Source organism: Schistocerca serialis, chromosome 6, assembly GCF_023864345.2.
Source record: "Schistocerca serialis cubense isolate TAMUIC-IGC-003099 chromosome 6, iqSchSeri2.2, whole genome shotgun sequence".
NCBI classification, from domain to species: Eukaryota; Metazoa; Arthropoda; class Insecta; order Orthoptera; family Acrididae; genus Schistocerca; species Schistocerca serialis.
This window is the reverse complement of record NC_064643.1, coordinates 65,609,734-65,629,689: the sequence shown is the minus strand read 5'-3', so window position 1 is coordinate 65,629,689 and position 19,956 is coordinate 65,609,734.

Sequence of the window (19,956 nt, the reverse complement as noted above, 5' to 3'; positions counted from 1 at the left end):
CTGCAAATGGGCGCTACCTCAAAGTTTTCCACGGCATTATCACATGAATCCTGATGTTCAATATTTTGTAACACATGTTTCAAAGTAGGATCTGTCACACTGTACATAGCTGCATCACGAACCATTGTGTCACTACATTGCCGTCCACAGCTACATTGCAAGCGACACTGTCGTGTCAAAGACTGAAGTTCAGTGACCTATTGATGGTATGTCTGTTCTGACCTTCCCCACAATCGAAATAACTTGTAACGAGTTGTAGCAACCTGCACCTGATCCTCGTATTACTCAGTGAGGGCAGAAACTAATTCTCCAAAAACCAGCAACTCTAGCCTACTAGTCGAGAATAACTTCTGAGGGAGTTGGTAAACACCTGTACCACCCATTGACAAGAAATGAGAAAGTTTCACAGTACACAGCACTTGATGTGTAGCACACTGGGCGTCGAAATGAACGTAGTGCTCGTTCCATTGCTCTTGTTGTTCACTGAAAGTTCGGGACGGTGGAATAGCACAGACACTCTGTCGCGGATGTGGCTGGCTGTTGTGGCGGAGTTGATACAGCACCTGCCTGTGTATTAAGTTATAAAAAATACTTATTTACTTCGTAAACTTTGATTCGATAATACGAAAACCCTCCGTCTCTCTCCACATAAGGTGGGGTTGGAGAGAGAGCAATTTGTTATTTATCCGTAACAATTTTCCACACAAAAATGAGAACATGGATTTTCTTGAATTACAGCGCCAACTGCGAAGAATCAAAACAAATAATTAAAATGTACGTAGTTTTTATGCAGAATCTGATTCTGCAATAAGAAATGGGGCTTCCCATTTGAAATTTTAAAGTTGCCTCCCGCCCCACCCACAGGCGTCGGGGGGGGGGGGGGGGGGCTAATTTTAGCACCGGCAGATGTCCCCCACGAAAATAATCATCTTTGGATTCTGCTCATTTTTTCGTGTGAAGCGTATATTTCGATTATTCTGGTTTGTCAACTTAAAATTTACGCCCTGTGTATACAAATAACTGATCTTCTTGAAATTTTTATTAGAGCCTTTGCATGGAATGGAAAATTGAGCGCTGCCAGCCCACCGTTGTTCTTGAAGACAGCTGAGCCTATGATATGGGGTGCGATTTCATATGACAACAGGAGCACTGTCCTGGTTACCCCACGCACACTGACTGCGAAATTCTACGTCAGTCTGGTGATTCGACCTGTTATGCTGTCATTCATAAATTGCATTCCAGGAGGTGTCTTTCAACAAGATAACGCTCGCCCGCATACCGCTGTTGTGACCTAACATGCTCTGCAGAGTGCCGACATGTTGCCTTGGCCTCTTCGATCACCAGATCTCCACTTGAGCATATATGGAACATCATCAGACGAGATATATTCCCGAAATTTCTTTACTCTGCGTAAATAATTTTTTGGTGTTTAGTTTTTTCCGCCAGTGTATTTTAAAATTTTGAAATAAATATTTGTGTTTGTAATGAAATATTTTATGAGAGCTTCAAGGAGGAGCTTCTAGATAAGGGACCATTGTTAGACTTAAAGATCTCTTTCAAAAGTATGCTGTGAGAAATTAACTAAATTTGTATTTACTTTTGTGTGTGTGTGTGTGTGTGTGTGTGTGTGTGTGTGTGTGTGTATGTGTGTGTTAAAAAATAGTTAGAAGTTCTAGACCCTATGATGTTAATATATGTCAACAACAATTTAAAAATTTTGCTTTTTCTTAGTTTTTTACGGTGCGCAAAAGTCCTCCTTGAAAAACGTTGGTAATGAGAGTATTAATATGTCTCTATTATCAGCACACTGACTTACTCGAATTTTTAATTTCCGTACGTATGCACGCCTGTTGTAATCAAACATGCGCGGGCTATTGCTGAGAATATATTGTCCTACCAGTGTGCAAGAGCCTTCGGACGATCGGTGTACAGAGTGGATTCTGGAAAGCCCCTAAGAAACGTCACAGGGGCCTAAATCGATGAGGCGACTGTCGCGGAAGACCAGATGAGCTGCCCGGAGAACTGCAAAACACGCAAAGCAGTGGGCGCTGTGTTCGCCGTCGTCCCACCTACGTGCAACTACGCAACCACCACATTAATTTGCCCAAGAAGAGGCAAGAAACATTCCTCAATCATGCTGAAAACTCTCTGAGAATTCACATTTAGTGTATTCTCAAAACTGCACACCAAAGTGCTACACGTAATGAATGCCTAAGAGCTGTGTGGTCCTCTCGTGAAGTTGTCCGGGTTTGTTAACCCACTAGCACGGCGTGTCTTGTTTATTAGCGCACTCAGATAGATCAAAGTGTGCCTCATCACTAAAGAACAGCAGCACACTGTGTGGCAACTGTTCAAACAACTCTCCACATGCAATTTTTCGCAGAAATAAAATCGCATTTTGCCCCACATCCAGTTTATATGGGTTAAAATTGAAGGCGTGGTGAAAAAATCATCTCACAGAATGATAGTAAAGTGTAAGGACAACGGTGTGTGTGCCTGCCGAGCGACGACGAGATCATTTGCTTCTATGTTTTCAGCAGTCAGGACGTAAAATGGAAATGTTCAAAATCAGAATAGTAATTAAGCTTACAATAACATGTATTCTGTTTGAAAATCAGTGTAGTAGTGAAGTTAATGACCCGCATTGGACGTAATTACCAAGGCATTGTACAGTGCCGAGATTAGGTAACACCTGGGCCTCCACTGATTCAAAATAGAATATAATCAGTTTGATCATAAAGATCAATATTCAGCAGGTACATCGTCATCGAATATCCCGCATTCACATCTATGACGCACTACTCACTTCATCAGCTCAAAAGCTTGTAACGTTAAACACCTTCGTTATTTCTCATCCTTTCTGATGGAATAATTAACGTACTTTGATGCCATTTTGTACGATGTTATACATTTCAGTTGTCTGGAGAGGCCGTCCGGAGTGGCCGAGCGGTTCTAAGCGCTACAGTCTGGAACCGCGCGACCGCTACGGTCGCAGGTTCGAATCCTGCCTCGGGCATGGATGTGTGTGATGTCCTTAGGTTAGTTAGGTTTAAGTAGTTCAATAGTAAGCAGTTAAGTAGTAGAAATGTCATCATTGATGCTGTCTGGCAGGACGGTTTTGTACTGAATGTGTACATGAGGTTTAAATCCGGACAGACAACAGGGGCTTATCGCAGCGACATACATTCCTCAACATATGAAAAATGGTTCATGGAGAAACTGATATCTAATCTACTTTCTCATACAGTCCTAATTAGATATAACGCCCCTTACCGCCGTAAGCATCTGCCTCGTGCTACAACATCAAAGTCCACGAGCAGTGAAATGACGTCTTGGTTAACAGAAAAGGAAATTTCTTTAAAGAAGAATGTATTGGGGCCTTAGTTGCATTTATTGATAAAATGAAAAAACCAGGTTACATCAGTTATAAAACAGACAGATATTTTAACCGAACATGGTCATACTGACGTACGAATTCCTCCATACCACCCCTAATTGTATCCTACAGTGCAGATATGGGCAAGAGTCATGGACGGTCTTTCTGAACGCAATATGCCATTCAGAATGAACACGTTATTAACACTTATAGATGAACAAATTGCTCCCATAGCAGAAGAAGACTGGAAGAGACGCTGTGAGCACGCAAGTAAAATTGGAGAGCAGTATATTTCACGTGGAGGCATGCTGGACCGAGCGCTGGAGACGATCGGAAATGTGGAAAGTGGAACAGATTCCAACAGTGATAATCATAGTGATGCAAGCAGTACTGATTCCGCAATTGAAGATGAAACTGAATCAGCTTACACTGCTAGTGCAAGTGAAACAGACGTGGCTACTGAAAATGAAGAAACGTGGGGTGGAGCGTTTCCCAAATGTGTTTTGTGTGTGGAAACAGTGACAGTGAAATATCCATAGTATTATGTCAGTCGACAAACTTATTATTTTTAATGTGGAATTGCGTCTGCAGTTAGTCTAAAAATCCTTGAACGTGTTCTGAACAGTGCAGCTACCATATATGACCAAATCGTGCGTTTCACACGCCAATGCTTGTGAAACAAATCCTCTTAACGCCTCCAGCCCCAGTGGTCGTCCACCCCACTGCGGTACGTCTTGCCCCCTCTTGAACTGGAACTCCGGCGCAAAGGAATGTCCTCCGTTTGTAGGAAGTGCGCAGCGATGTTCATGTGTGGACGCTACGTTGTGTATTGCCACGTTTATATTTTTTGCGGCCATTAACTTACATGCTCGTCTGGTTGTAACACAAGACTTATGTACCTGGATGATTTAATAATGAAAAGGCCGTCCGAAACTAATAAATAAATAAATCTTCCCGTGCAGTTTAAAGTGGACCCCTAAATGTTATTGCAATCAATAACTCTTGAAATGGTGCCTCGTTCATACTCACCTACCTACAACTATTCTTTCTGACTTCGTCCTACCACGCTGCAGTGTCCCAAGCCAGCTGCTGTCATTGTTACGCAGCTCTCGTCCGTTGCTGGCCAACGTTCTTCTGAACTGGTCAACCGAGCTGTTCTCGCCGCATTTAGAAAAGCTTTGCTGCTATACACCGGCGTATTTTTGCACGCTGGTGGACACCGGGTGCCTGCTGATGAAGGTAAACGACATACGTCTTCTATGTTATAAGAATAAGGTATGTAAACTGTGTATAGTCATTTTTACGCTAAAGCGTACGGATTACGGAAGGCTGATACGTACTTCCTTAGTCATGAAAATAAAAGCTCGATTCGGTGTATAAACCTGTACAGAAAGCAAAAAATGACAAAATAATTGTTTGGTTGCACTAAAGAATGAAGATTTCCTGTTTTGACAGTTGGAAAGAGTTCAGCATCAATTACTTTTTCGTCACCATTGTGTTTCGTTATCAAACGAACTTGACTAAAATTCTGTTGCATTAGCTCCGCCTGCCTGTATTGTGACTTTTTTGTCGTTTGGTGGTTAACGTAACAGTAAGGCATAGAATGAAATACTCAACGATCGCTCGAATAAAGACACAAGTGAAACAGCTCGGTGCCGCGCGGAGTGACCGCGCGGTTTGAGGCGTCCTGCCACGGGCTGCGTGGCCATTCCTGCCGGATTTGCGAGCCCTCCCTCGGGCATGCGTGTGTGTGATGTTCTTAGCATAAGTTAGTTTAAGTAGTGTGTAAGATGATCTCACACACATCTGAACATTTGAGACAGATTGGTCAAACACGGCGCATAAGATTGGTCTAGTCTAACTGTATAGCTGTGAGTACTTTTGTGTCTGTTTCTTGTCTGTGCCGTTTCAAACTGATGTCTTATGGTCCTCTCCGTCGTTCATAAACAATTCCATTAGGTCTACAGCTTTGCTTTCGCCGTTTGCAGTACATGGCAGTGGCGACAATCATTAGTGCAAGGTGATAAGTCGTAACTGTCATAAAGTAATCTTAAGCATTTGTAGACATAACTCCGTCAAAATATATGTCAATTTGTGATTGCATTATAAAATTATTCTCCACTGAATATGTCAAATTACGAGCTCACTTCTTGTCGTTTACTGAAAGTTGCAATTTTCTGCGTTAACATAAAGGAATCTGCGGTTGAGATTAATTAAATACTGGGCAAGATATATGTTGAGGTATCTGTTAGTGACAGAACTTGCACAGAATGATTTCAGCGCTTTAAGAACGTTTGACGTGGAAGCCTGACATAGCGGTGGAAGAGAGACGATTTTCGAGGTGAGTGAAACCGACGCAAACAATCACAGGAGACAATTATCGAAAGCACTAGACGCGTTTGAGCCGAACACTGGAAGACAAATGGCTACAATACAGCGACAGAAACGAAACCGTGATTTTTTAGCATGACTGTTCTCGACCTACTGTCGCATCACACGTCGAAATATACCTGGGAAGGTTGAAATGCGAAGTCCTGCCCCATTCACTTTACTCACCGGACATTGCTCCCTCTGACTAACACGTTTCTGGATCGGTGGCACAAGGCCTGGCTGACCAGCACTGCCGGCCTTATGAATAAGTGCAAAATTAGATCCATTCATGGATCTCCTCAAAAGATGCCCAGTTCTTCCGGTGCGGGACTCGTATGTACCCGGAAGATGGGAGAAAGTAGTGATCCGCGGTGGCCAATACTTCCAATCGTAATTTTTTGTAAGTTTTTCACAATAAAGTCTCGACCTTCGAGAGAAAACAGCGCTAGTAAAGTTGTAGATCTAAGAAGTAACATTCAGATATCTACTCCTGCATCTAACACCCTTTTTCTTTCTTACAGTCTTGATGTGCAAAATTATTATTATTATTATTATTAATATTAATATTATTATCGCCGTATGTTCAGTTTGTGGCCTATAAGAGGCGGATTTTATATTTTAATGTCACTAAGTGATCAGTAGTAAAGGCGCAAACGATTTGGAAATGTAACGAGGTTTGAAATATTAAATATGTTGTTGAGATAAATTTTTGGTTACAGCCATATAATTTCTTGAACAGCACATAGTTGACAGAACTTGAAAGCTGTAAATATGTTCTAACAGCAGTATACAGCCAAGGGGGGGCTGAACTGTGTACATCGGCTCCTCGTGCCAAACAATTCGTTTGGAATGTTGCATACAGCTCAGAGCCAGCCCACACTAGCAAAAGGCTTGGCTGTGAGCTGCTGTTCGTGCTAAACCAATTGCCATGGCAACAGCTCTCAAGCCCGACCAGTTACGGACAGTTCATGAAATTATAAGGCTGTATCGCAAAATATATATGTTTAACGCGTTCAACATTATACTGAAAATTGCTACAAGGAGGAAACGTCGTGGTGTACAAAGCATAAATAAAATGGACATAAACCAACAACCAGTGGACGAAATAAATAGCTTTTAAGAAGATTATCATTGGCATGGCACCTGTTGCAACTAAAAGCTATTAAATAAGCATCTACTATAATTGCATTTTGGACTTTATTTTGATGTAACATTATGTCTATTACCTTTCAGTTTTTCAGCGAGAGTAGAGTACTATCTATCTCGTATCATTTAATATCCAATTGCTTGGTATATCTTTAGTACTATATTATTTTTCGAAACTATGATGCGACATTGCAGTCCCTTTCATTTTATGTTTCAGTCGTGCTGAGCTGCAGTCCTACATGTTACCATTCTTTCATGTTTTGACGTATCTACGTATTTTGTTTCTTACTGCAACTGTAAAAGTCAACTGAAGGTCTTGCTTTTATCGCTGGTGTGGTATTGATTCCATCCCACTGATGTCCTAAGGAATGTCTTGTTGCGTCTCCATCTGTTGCTAAGTATGTATCTCTGGTGGAATGCAGTTGATATTTAATTGAGGACACATATGCTCGCGATTTTGGTTCGTATTCAGATGCATAGAGCTATCTATCGACAAAAATATCACTATGGAATTTGCTACGCTAGCATGTGTAATGCAGAGAAATGCCTGAAACGTTTTGCACATATTGTGACAGTTTTCTCCACAAATTTGAAGTAAAAAATTCTAATAGAAGGAAAAAATAAATTAAGTGCTAATCTGCAATTTGTCGTCTACAATTGTCATATGTAGGAGAGAAGTGCCTTTATAGTGCGAGGTCCCAATGCATATCACTACTACAGAATACTACCTCTAGCACTGTCCGACATCTTGTGATTTCGCAGTGAAATACGTGCTTCTTGGTGCCATATTATCGGCTGTGTGTGGAGGAACATGTCGTCTGACAGCAGTGTTCATTTTGTTGTGGTTTTCATCGACTGTAACCGTTCTCTTGTGCACGTGCCGAAGAGAATTAACGATAAAGATAATGGGAACATAATGTTTTATTTTTGGTTAACGTACATGAAACAGCTTTAATTTACAGACATTCATGACTCTGTATTCGTTGTGGTTCGTTTGTAGGAAACTGACGATAGCGACGTTGCTTATAATCTACCGCTAGAAGCTTCCTATATTCCGCTGGTGGAGTTTATGGAACTTTTGCGTATAATAAGCTTTAAAAATGTGTTCCGCATTATTTGTGCAACATAATGTTTAGAAATCACGTGGTGAGTCTTATCATCCGTACTTTATGCTAAGTTATTAATCGAATAATCATCATGTATTATAGTACGGAAACAGATAGGCGTTATGGCAAGTGAGGCATAGAAGAATTGCATGTCGTTGTAAACGGTATATTTAACTGGCAATCACGGATTGAATGTATGTGAACGAATATAAAATGTTCCTAAGCTAACTACGGAGAGGCATGCTGAAAATGAAAAGAAAAATGCTAACGGGGATACTAAACTGTTTTCCAGCGAAACTGATAACGAATTGCTATGATATGTTCTTACATTTCAAGAGACAATGTTCGATTCACGCTTTTCGGACGTAAGAAAACTTGCGTTAGACTTTGCACAACGAGTCGGTTTGCCCCAGAATTCAGTGTAGAAGAAGCAATGGCAGACAAAAAGGGGGCTGAAGATTTCGATCCAAGCAAAGGAGAATATGCATGGAGCTACAGCTCGACTTGTGAAAAGGAAGTATTTTCGAGACTCTGTGGGGAAACCCCCACAGAAAATCATTCCAAAAATACAGGAATGGTGCAGTGAGTTTTTTAGAAAGAGCGAATGGAAGAAGTGGCCAGACGCATGAAGTAAAAAAATGTGGACTCCTGCACTCCTGCGAAGTGGACAGGGATGGGGAAAGGTGGGAAGAAGTTGCGTCGTGATGGAAGCAAATGGTGTTGTGAGAACTAAAACATGGGACATTTTCTTAAACTTAGACTGATAGATATCTTTCAGGTCAAAGATGTAGTTTATAAGGATGTTAAAGTTCATGCACACACTTACACATATTAATAAACCAGATACTTAAGTTGTATCATTTGCAGATGTTTAGAAAATTAGATGTAGTCGGTTTTAGTTTTCCAAGATTTTTAGTTCCTTAAATCAGATACCGAGAACACCGTCCCACAGTTGAGCATGGCATTGTTTAAATATCTTTATAACTGGCTGTTAAGACTATAGTAAACAAAATCTCAAAAGTGATTAAATTTAGGCAACTCTTCCTTAGTAGTGTAGGTTATTCTATGCAATAGTAAGGAGAAGATTATCTTAATAGTTACGAAATAATTTCTCTCTCTACCTTTATTTAATTTCGTTGTTTTAGCCGTGGACGATACTATTTGTTACAATTATCACGATTGTAATTTCGACCTTCGGTCTTTTTAAAGTGGTTAAGTGTGCTGAACATACAACAACTGTCAATAAAACAGATAAAATGGATTTAAGCCTACGTTCATTTCATTAACGATGATTATTGCTGTGTTGTCAGTACCTTTAACGACTATAAAATGACAGAAGGTGGAAATTACAGCCGTGGAAATCATAGTAAATAGTACAGTAGATGGTGAATGTGATGCCATTAAACAAATTCTACGGCACTGCCATCCCACAACAAATACAACTGTGAAATTTGTCGTTTAGGTATGGAAGGCAGGAAGAAATGCGAGACCGAAGAGCAGCTTAAGACTTCTCAAAGATTACGTCTGGAAAACTTATTCGTTTTGTGTGAAACATATTAGCAGGTAACATGAAGCGGACCAAAGAAATGTACATCTACATCTGCATCTACATAGTATTCCGCAATCCACCGTACGGTCAGTAGCGGAGGGCACTCTGTACCATTACTAATCATTTCCCTTCCTGTCCGATCGCAAATAGAGCTAGGCAAAATCGATTATCTACAAAATGACGAGCCAAAACGTTATGACCACCTGCTTAATAGCTTTTCTGTCTGTCTCGGAACGAAATACATAACCTATTCTGCGTATCAGGGAGCCGATAGTTTGTTGGCTGGTTTGTGCAAGTATGTCGCATTATATGTCTACGCACAGGTCATGTTATTCTCGTAAATAACAGGTCGCTGATTTATGTACGCGGTGATGACGCCAGATAGCGACTCATACGGGTTGCATAAGATTTATATCAGACGAATCTACTCGCCGAGACATCAACGTGAGTTCACTACAATGCTGCTCAAACCACCGTAGCACGGTTCTGGCTCCGAGTCACGGGCAGTCATACTGTTGAAAGGTCGGGGAAGACATCAAGCATGAAGGGCTGCAGGTGGTTCGCAGCTGTCAGCGTGTCTTCGGTTACTACCACAGGTCCTACGCAAGACCAGGAGAATGTCTCCCATAGCTCAATGCTGCTCCCCTCGGCCTGCGTCCGTGACGCGTTGCACATTTCGAGCCGCCCTTCACCACGATGGCGGCCTTTGTGGAGACGACCATTGAGCTAGTGTAGCAAAAATGCGATTCACTCGAAGAGCCGACATGTTTCTGTTGATCGGAGATGGAATCCCGATGGCCCCGTGCCCATTGCAAGCGCAATCGACGACCCCTTTGGGTCAACATGTGAACACGTAGGGGTGGACTGCAGCGGAGACCCATGTTTATCAGTGTACGATGCACTGTGTGCTCCGAAACACCTGTGCGTGCACCAGCACTGTGCTATTTCGGCGGAGATGCCACGAATCACCATCAATCCTACTTTACAGAACAGACAACCCACCGAACCACACGTTCTTTGAAGAGTCGCGGACGTCCAACCATTTAGCAAGTAGTTGTAGTTTCGCTGTCCTACTTCTTTTCCGTAGTCGCAAGTGAACAGTCAGTCAGCTTCGCCGTTTTCGAGATACACGTTAAAAGGCTCTTCGTAATAGTAAATTGCCGTTTGTCAAAGTCGCTTACTCAGCGGATTTACAATTTTCAGCCCATATCGTGGCTAGGGTGATCTCGCGCCCGTGTCTGCTCCGTTTACATACTTTTGTTATCTCGTCACGTGCCCGCACCGACACCAGCCGGCGTCGTACGTAGCGGTGGGCAGATGTCGTAACGTTCTGGCTGCTCACTGCACGCATCCGCACGAGCCCTGCTCTCTCTGACCTTATCCTCATAGTCCTTACGCGATTTGTACGTGGGAGGCAGTCAGCTTCAAATGCCGGTCCTCTAAGCTTACTCTGAGTGTCCCTTGAGAAAAAAAGTCGCCTTGCCCCAGGAATTCCCATTTGATTAATGAAAACTTCTGGGCTGAATTGGGGTGGTCCATATATAAAACTTCTTCTCCTTCCTCACGTTTCGTTGCGTTGCCTACTGCGGTCAACATCTTCCGAGGTGAGTCGGCGACTGGCTGCTAGGCTCGCTTGCTCGCTGTAAAACACTGGCGACATATGTCAGGTGTAGAGGCAGTGTAAGCAGCGCAGCTGGTGTTCCTGCGCTGACCTGTGGTGTTGGCAGTGGGACCTGTCTTGACGAGCTGTCCTCAGTGAGCGTCGCTGGCTATAGAGACGGTCTTTGTAACTTCATCGGGACTGCGGGAGAGGACTACTCCCACAGTAGGTCGGGCCAGCGTGTTGTCTGCCCGTCGTGGACCTGTTGGCCCAGCCCACGAATTAGACGGCTCTCAGAGTGTTCTGCGTTGTTGTAGAACACCCTGGCAATTTGCCGGAAGCGATCCCGCAGTAAAGGGATGCCTGCTTCCTCGTGGAGCAGCCTCGTGGGGTAGCGAGGCGGCTTGTGGAGCGCAAGTCGCAGCGCCCTATTCTGGACGCGTCGGAGCGTCGCAATGTGCGTCGCTGCTGCGTTACCCCACTCCACGGCCGCATATTCCAGAACCGGCCGTACCGAGGCCAGGTGCATGGAGAGGCCGTGGAGTGGAGGTAGTGCAGACGAGGGGTTGAGCAGCGGGTACAGCGCACGCAGTCTCTCCACTGCTCTCCCTCTGACGTCGCGGACGTGGAGCAGCCACGTCAGCAGCCTGTCCATTGTGACCATGAGGTTTCCAGATTGAGATTTTCACTCTGCATCAGAGTGTGCGCTGATATGAAACTTCCTGGCAGATTAAAACTGTGTACCGGACAGAGACTCGAACTCGGGACCTTTGCCTCGGGCAAGTGCTCTGCCAGCTGAGCTACCCAAGCACGACTCACACCCCGTCCTCACAGCTTTACTTCTGCCAGTATCTAGTCTCCTACCTTCCATACTTTACAGAAGCTCTCCTGCGAACCCTGCAGAACTAGCACTCCTGAAAGAAGGAAGTTTCATATCAGCGCACACTCCGCTGCAGAGTGAAAATCTCATTCTGGAAACATCCCCCAGTCTGTGGCTAAGCCATGTCTCCGCAGTACCCTTTCTTTCAGAAGTGCTAGTTCTGCAGGATTCACATGAGATCTTGTGTAAAGTTGGTCGGCAGCTTACAGAGAGTATAGCAGGGGGCCGAGTACCGACCCCTGCGGCACTCCCGCTCGAATCTGCCGGATGTGCCACCATCTGCTCGGACGTGGAATGTGCGGCCCGATAGATACGAGCGCTGTAGGACCACGTGCGACGTCGGTACCCCGTGTACAAAATGTTTGTACACGAGGCCGTCGTGCCACACACAGTCTTAGGCCTCGGAGACGTCGAGAAGCACCGCCCCTAGGTACTCCCGCGTCTCCAGCGCTCGCATCGCCTGCTCCAGGAGGCGCAACAGCTGCTGGGTGGTGGAGTAGCCGCTCCGGAACCCGAACTGTTCCTCGGGGATGAGCTGCTGTTCCGTCACGTGGCGTAAAAGCCGCTCCACGCATAGCCTCTCAAAGACTTTTAAGAGGGACTGGAGCTCGCTGACCGGCCGGTAGTTGGCTGCCTGACGTGGGTCCTTGCTGCTCTTGCGGGTGGCAACCACGCGGAAGGGAAAGTCCCAGAGCGAAGGATGCTGTTGAAGATGTCCGCCAGAGACTGGTGTGCCTCTGGCGGTAGCAATCTCAACAGGCAGTTGGTGACACCATCCGTGCCACCCGCCTTCTTGGGGTAGAGGCGACGGAGCTACAGATAGACTTCTGCAGCCGTGATTTCCTCTATCGTGTCGTCCTCTTCACGCGCAGTGAGGAAAACAGGGAGGCGGTCCTTCACTGGGCGGACGTGGTCGGCATCGAACACGTCATCGGCGGGATGGAAATATTCCGCGAACGTGTTCGCGAAGATGCTGGCTTTCGCATCCGGCTCGCAGACAACGCTCGCACCCACGTGGAGGGGCGGGACTCGCTGGTGACGGCGAAGGAAGCGCCTGGCTGCCGCCAAGAACTACCATCTGTCGTCGTTAGGGTGGCCACAAGGCCCGCCCAGTCACGATCCGGTGATCATCTATGGCGGCCGGAATCTCGCGCCGCGCCCTGTTGAGGCGGTGCTTCGTCTCGGCCAGCCGCATGAGCTGCCGCTCTCGAAAGAGGCGATTTTTGTGCGTGATTTCCTCTAAGATGTGCGGCGGGAGTTGGCGCGACATTTTTCGAACCCCTCCTACAACTTCTGGATGGGGATAACAGGTCAGACGGAATTGTCGCCTACGCAGATGACCTATTAGTTGTAGTAACTGCAAACAACAGAGCCCAGTTAGAAGATAAAGCCAGTGGAATACAACAAACAGTTACTCAGTGGTGTCACAACAACAAACTCAGGATAGCCGAAAACAAAACAACATACACTTTACCGAAAGGATCACTCCAAAGGAATCCTTCTGTTAAAATTGAGGACACAAACATGAAACGAGCACGCATTACGCGCTATTTTGTGGTACACATAGATGAAAAATTGAATTTCCACGAACACATGAGGCTAACAACAGACAAAGCAGAAAAAATACTGCACAAACTGGTGAGGCTAAATTCAAAACAGTACAGCCTACCTCTACCAGTGGACCGTACATACCACTGTGCGCTCTTCGAATTAGTACTCAGCTTCGCAGCTAGCACGTGGGCACATAGACTGAACGTGGTCACCAACAAAGCATCCGTCAGACGAGGGCAGAGAAGTGTCCTACTTAGGCTATACATGGCAAGGTGAGTGGGATGTAAGTGATAAGGGACGTAGACTGCATGACTTCCTACCTGACGTAAGGGAGAGGTTGAGAATGAAACATATGGATCCCAGCCGCGGTATGGTTGATTTCTTAACCGGGCACGGACCTTATCCCACGCACTTAAGCCGCGTAAGTCTAAGGCAGAGACCTACATGCACATCCGGGGAAGAAGGTTCCCCAGAATACGCAAACAATACGCAAACAATAGACATACACTGCACTTATATTACACAGATACAGACACAGATATATACACAGCAATAAGAGACGAAGAACAGTGGGCACAATCGGCCACTGGCGTCGGTGATACGGGAGCTCCACTGCGTGTGCGCGGCGTTCAAGTCGCCCGCAGTGAAGATCTCCCCGCGCAACGCCAGCAGGGCGTCGAAGTCAGCCCCCTGAGCAGTCCCCTCGGCGGCCTGTAGGCCGCAACGAAGGTCATGACCCCCGCCGCCGTGGTGACAGCCACCCCAGTGGCCTCCACCGCGGTGAGGGGCGGTACATCTACATCTGCATGATTACTCTGCAATTCACATTTAAGTGGTTGCCAGAGGGTTCATCGAACCATAATCATACTGTCTCCCTACCATTCCACTCCCGAACAGCGCGCAGGAAAAACGAACACCTAAACCTTTCTGTTGGAGCTCTGATTTCTCTTATTTCATTTTTATGATCATTCCTGCCTATGTAGGTTCGGCTCAACAAAATATTTTCGCATTCGGAAGACAAAGTTGGTGACTGAAATTTCGTAAATAGATCTCGCCGCGAGGAAATACGGCTTTGCTTTAATGACTTCCATCCCAGCTATTACTACGAACTGCGACCTTCCTGACAGGAAATCACGAATCCATTCGGACAACTGAGACGATACCCCACAGGCCCGCAGCTTGATTAGAAGTCGCTTGTGAGGAACGGTGTCAAAAGCTTTCCGGAAATCTAGAAATACGGAATCAACTTGAGATCCCCTGTCGATAGTGGCCATTACTTCGTGCGAATAAAGAGCTAGCTGCGTTGCACAAGAGCGATGTTTTCTGAAACCATGCTGATTACGTATCAATAGATCGTTCCCTTCGAGGTGATTCATAATGTTTGAATACAGTATATGCTCCAAAACCCTACTGCAAACCGACGTCAATGAAATAGGTCTGTAGTTCGATGGATTATCCCTACTACCCTTCTTAAACACCGGTGCGACCTGCGCAATTTTCCAATCTGTAGGTACAGATCTATCGGTGAGCGAGCGGTTGTGTATTATTGCTAAGTAGGGAGCTATTGTAACATCGTAATCTGAAAGGAACCTAATCGGTAATCAATCTGGACCTGAAGACTTGCCCGTATCAAGCGATTTGGGTTGCTTCAAACCCCTAAGGTATCTACTTCTAACAAGGGAACCTCCCCATCGCACCCCCCTCAGATTTAGTTTTAAGTTGGCACAGTGGATAGGCCTTGAAAAAATGAACACAAATCAATCGAGAAAACAGGAAGAAGTTGTGTGGAACTGTGAAAAAAATAAGCAAAATATACAAACTTAGTAGTCCATGCGCAAGGTAGGCAACATCAAGGACAATATGAGCTCAGGATGCCGTGGTCCCGTGGTTAGCATGAGCAGCTGCCGAACGAGAGGTCCCTGGTTCGAATCTTCCCTCCAGTGAAAAGTTTAATTTTTTATTTTCAGACAATCATCAAAGTTCACGCATTCGGACATAATCAACTTCGCTCTCCAAAATTCCAGGACATGTTCAGATTTGCTTGGACATATGCAGGATTTGACGGTCTACACAGGGAAAAATTTGAAAACGTTAAAAACATATGTTTTGACAGAGCACAGGGAAAACTGTTCGACTGTGAAACTGTTGCACTCATTTGTCGCATTTTATGTGACAAACTCATATGTTTTCGTCACTATTTTGTGAGTGATCTTCACATCCACAAGAAAACCTAAATCGGGCAAGGTAGAAGAATCTTTTTACCCATTCGCCAAGTGTACAAGTTAGGTGGATCGACAACATATTCTTGACAGGTGACGCACATGCCGTCACCAGTGTCGTATAGAGTATATCAGACGTGTTTTCCTGTGGAGGAATCGGTTGACCTATGACCTTGCGATCAAATGTTTTCGGTTCCAATTGGAGAGGCACGTCCTTTCGCCTACTAATCGCACGATTTTGCGGTGCGGTCGCAAAACCCAGACACTAAACTTATTACAGTGAACAGAGACGTCAATGAACGAACGGACAGATCATAACTTTACGAAAATAAAGAAAGTAAAGTTTTCACTCGAGGGAAGACTTGAACCGAGGACCTCTCGTTCCGCAGCTGCTCACGCTACCCACGGGACCACGGCCCTCCTGGGCTCACACTGTCTTAGATGTTGCCTATCTTGCACATGGACTACTCCGTTTGTATATTTTGCTTATTTTTTTCATAGTCCCACACAGCTTCTTCCTGTTTTCTCCATTGATCTGTGTTCAGTTTTTCAAGGCTTATCCACTGTGCCAACTTATAACTAAATCTGAGAGGGGTGCGATGGGGGGGAGGGGGGGGTCCCTTGTAAGAAACTCATGCTAGCAGATGTTCGTGTTTCAAATTCTGGAATATTCCATTCGTTTTCCCTGGTGAAGGAATTTCGGAAAACTGCGTTCAATAACTCCGCTTTAGCGGCACAGTCGTCGGTAACAGTACTATCGGCACTGCGCAGCGAAGGTATTGGCTGCTTCTTGCCGCTTGTGTATTTTACATGTGACCAGAATTTCTTCGGATTTTCTACCAAATTTCGAGACAATGTTTCGTTGTGGAACCTATTAAAGGCATCTCGCATTGAAGTCGGTGCCAAATTTCGCACGTCTGTAAATTTTAGGCAATCTTCCGGATTTCGCGTTGTTCTGAACTTCGCATGCATTTTCCGTTGCCTCTGCAACAGCGTTCGGACCTGTTTTGTGTACCATGGGGGATCAGTTCCATCTCTTACTAATTTATGAGGTATGAATCTCTCAAGTGCTGTTGCTACTATATCTTTGAATTTGAGCCACATCTCGTCTATATTTGCGTAGACAGTTCGGAAGGAATGGAGACTGTCTCTTAGGAAGGCTTCTAGTGACACTTTATCCGCTTTTTTAAATAAAATTATTTTGCGTTTGTTTCTGGTGGATTTGGAAGAAACGGTATTGAGCCTAGCTACAACGACCTTGTGATCACTAATCCCTGTATCAGTCATGATGTTCTCTATTAGCTCTGGATTGTTTGTGGCTAAGAGGTCAAGTGTGTTTTCGCAACCATTTACAATTCGCGTGGGTTTGTGGACTAACTGCTCGAAATAATTTTCGGAGAAAGCATTTAGGACAATCTCGGAAGAGGTTTTCTACCTACCACCGGTTTTGAACAAGTATTTTTGCCAACATATAGAGGGAAGATCGAAGTCCCCACCAACTAAAACCGTATGAATGGGGTATTTATTTGTTACAAGACTCAAATTTTTCCTGAACTGTTCAGCAACTATATCATCGGAGTCTGGGGGTCGGTAGAAGGAGCCAATTATTAATTTAGTTCGGCTGTTAAGTATAACCTCCACCCATACAAATTCGCACGGAGTATCTACTTCGACTTCACTACAAGATAAACCACTACTGACAGACACAAACACTCCACCACTGCCTAATCTATGTTTCCTGAACACCGTCTGAGACTTCGTAAAGTTTTCTGCCGAACTTATTTCAGGCTTTAGCCAGCTTACTGTACCTATAACGATTTCAGCTTCTGTGCTTCCTATTAGCTGGACTTCGTGATGTTTGAGGGACGCCTTGACGTAGATGGCCGTCCCACCACCGAGGGTCAGCCTGTCGGTGCGGTAGCACCGATAGTTGGCCGCCTTCGCATGAATTCCCGGCAGCAGATGTGTCTCGCACACGAGGTAAATGTCAACTGCCTCGTCGCGCAAGGACGCCCTGAATTCCCCTTGCTGGGGGGCGAGCTGTTCGCGTTGAACGCGCAAACGGTGAGGCCACGGATGTGGCGATTATCCGTGGCGGGCAGAAGCAGCAACGCCGCCCTGGAGGGCCGTCGTAACCGCGGTGACGAGCACCGCAAAAGCAATCGGAGGTCGGCTGCGTCGGGAGCCGAGGGTGCCGCTGGGGCGGCCTCCGCTACCGGCCTGCTCGTTGCGACCGCTCCGTAGAAGGCGACTGCCGTGGAACATCGGCAGCTAGTTGCAGTGGCGGCGCAGCACGAGTTGGCGGCTGCTGCCGCGGCACAGTGTCGGCGGCAGTCCGTTGCGCAGCGGCAGGGGTGGTCCGGCCCGCGCGCCGGCGACGCCTGGGCGGGGCGGCATCCCGCGCGTCAGGCGACCGTCTTCACAGCCTCTGTGGTGGAGGCGCGGGAAGTCCTAGATGCCTTCTTCCGCGACCTCGTGGTGTCAGACATCAGGGAGCAATTGTCAGAATCGTCGTGCGTCACAGCCCGGCGCTTTCTGGGGGCGCGGGCATCGTCAGGGTCGATGTCGCGATGCTCTGCCTCGGGAATCGCCTCAGCAAGATTGGCGTCCCTCAGTTCGATGGCGGCCAGCAGACTGTGCCCCCGTCCAGACCGCGGGGTTTCCCCTAGCGCAGGACGGGGCATAATTAGCGCAGGCACGGGCTCTTCCTGTGTCTCTGGGGCCAGAGGAGCGACGGGGGGCACATCGACCTCTCGAATGGTCGAGTCCAGCGGCGCAACACCCACCGAGGCCGCAGCCGCCGGGCCCGCAAACTCTTGCAGTGCGGTCGGCGAGGCTCTCGGTGGCACACCCGACTCTTGCTGCCTCGTGGGGGGTAGTGAAGCAGTTGTTCCAATATAAACCGTGCCACAGCTACACGGAATTTTATACACAGCTGGGGTAGCTAAGGGGTGTCTTGCGTCTTTCACCGATCTCTTTCACCGATCTTAAACTTTCACAAATTTTCTTGGTAGGTCTAAAGGTTGTCTCCGCTTGAAACTTGGCCAAAACGTTGCCAATACGGTCCGTGATGTTGTGAATAAATGGAAGAAAAACTTTTCCAGCCGACGGTTGTTGTTGTCGTGTATTTTCGGACACTTTTCTTCTAGGGTGGAGTGCTCGATCTATCTCGTTGTCAGTGTATCCATTTCTCTTGAATTACTGCCTGTTGCAAATCGCAGAAGGTGAGTCAGTATCTTACATATATGTTAATTTTGTCTCTCACTGTAGTAAAAGTGGAAAACTGCAGTTGTGAAACGTTATATACTCATGTTTGCTAAGTGTTTGTCTCTCTTGTGTATTGGAAGTGCATGTTAATAGTATAACAGGATCCACAGTTTGTCTATTGTGTTAATGTTCGGTAACAAGTAACGGAAAGACCATTAATTATGAAAACCATGATTTCTTTATTCAAATGATGGCGAGAAGCAACCTGCTAGTGGATTCCAATTAACTTTTATTTTAAATAGTGAAGTGTTTAACTGAGAGAGACTTAACCTATATCCAATTAATGATTCTGCAGTGAATAGCAATAATAACGTTATAAAGGCCATTCAGTTTGTATAATCCCTGAAAGTAATAGTGTGTTTCGGTATCTGTTATAAATTTGCAAATAGTTTGTGCTGCTCTAACTAATAGTTTCAATCTTACCATAAACATACGTATGTGTCAGAGTTCACTGCCCTCGCGTGTGACAAAGTATAGGTTGTGTTTATCCATTAAAGTCACTAATAACTTTTTTCTTGAACGAGAACGTTAATCATTCTCTTGCCTAGTTAGGCTGGCGACCGTTTTCTTTATCCGTTAATCAGTGCAGATAGGCAAAATTTTGTTTGTTACTGTTCAAATATTTACGTAATTCGGACTTTTATTTCCGATAAGCCACCTCCGTTGGCTACAACACGATCAACATAACAAAATTTCTCTCAGAGGGTAACACTGCTCTGTTGCTTTATACCATAATTGCATTAACAAGACAGTTTTATTTCACGACCTGCCTACAACTTTAAGGTTATGGTACAGCAGTACCAGACGGTAGTGTTATACCGTCTCCACAAAAGTTTTTATGACTCCCCTCTTCTGCCTAGGATGATAATTCCGTGTAGCCGTGGCATGGTTT